Consider the following 1,058-nt stretch of genomic DNA (forward strand, 5'->3'; position numbering starts at 1 on the left):
TAAATTTTGATGAGGAGAAAGCGATGTGGTTCTTGAGAGGGAGTTCCATATCCCACGAGAAGAGGATATTTTAGCTCCAAAGGAGGAATCTCAGGAAGATGTACCACAATTTAAGGAGAAAAGAGTGGAGACATCCATGTTGAAAATGCAACAGGAAAATCCTGATTTAATTTTGTCCTTGAATTAAATTATGAATAAAATTTTAATTCTACATCACAAGACAACTTCTATTAGATAACTCAGTTAATTTGATTTAGTTGGCTCAGTTACTTCGAGTTGAGGGTCTAACTTGAGTCATGTAGAGTGCCCCCTACATTATAGGATCCCTGGTTGAGTTTATTTTGAGTTGTAATTAATTAATTCAGTTTAACTGAGTTAAAGTCATTTAAACTAGTTCCAACTGATGGAGGAACTAGTAGGAGGTCAGTGTTATGAAACCAACTCAAGAAAAGATAGAAAAGATAGATCAATGCCTTAGAATTCAGCCTCTTTGAGGGGGCAACCTCCTTTACATTACATAAATGAAAAATTCTTGGATGATACAAATGAAAATACCTCCTTTCTATATATAGGAGTCTAAGGGGTCATAATATAATCAGAGTCGACATAATAATAATAATGTAAGGGCATAATAATAACAATAGTGGGCTTCTATGGGGCACAATAGTAACAATATGGGCACTACATGGGTACATCAATATAATAAGGGGGTTGTACTGATAACAATAAGGGGTTACACTAGTAGTATAGGGGCCTAACATTCCCCTCTCCTTTAAAAAGTGTTGTCCTCAACGCTTGAGTAGTTTTTGATGCTTCTGTATCCTATTCTTGTCCTCCCATGTGGAATCTTCAGTGGGTAAGTTCTTCCACTTGATGAGGTACTTTGAAATTGATCGATTTCGTAGCTGTCGGGTTCTTGTTTCTGTGACTTCTCCAGGTTCCAATATGATTTTTCCTTCCTCTTCAATTTCTGGCAATATTGTTTGAATTGGGATCTTTTGCAACTTTTGAATAAGTAGCCATACTTCTTCATCCTTCTTCCATTCATCCCTTGCTTC

Source organism: Pinus tabuliformis, chromosome 7 (genome assembly GCF_031772625.1).
Source record: "Pinus tabuliformis cultivar Carrire ecotype Pingquan chromosome 7, CPIR1, whole genome shotgun sequence".
In the NCBI taxonomy this organism is placed as follows: Eukaryota; Viridiplantae; Streptophyta; class Pinopsida; order Pinales; family Pinaceae; genus Pinus; species Pinus tabuliformis.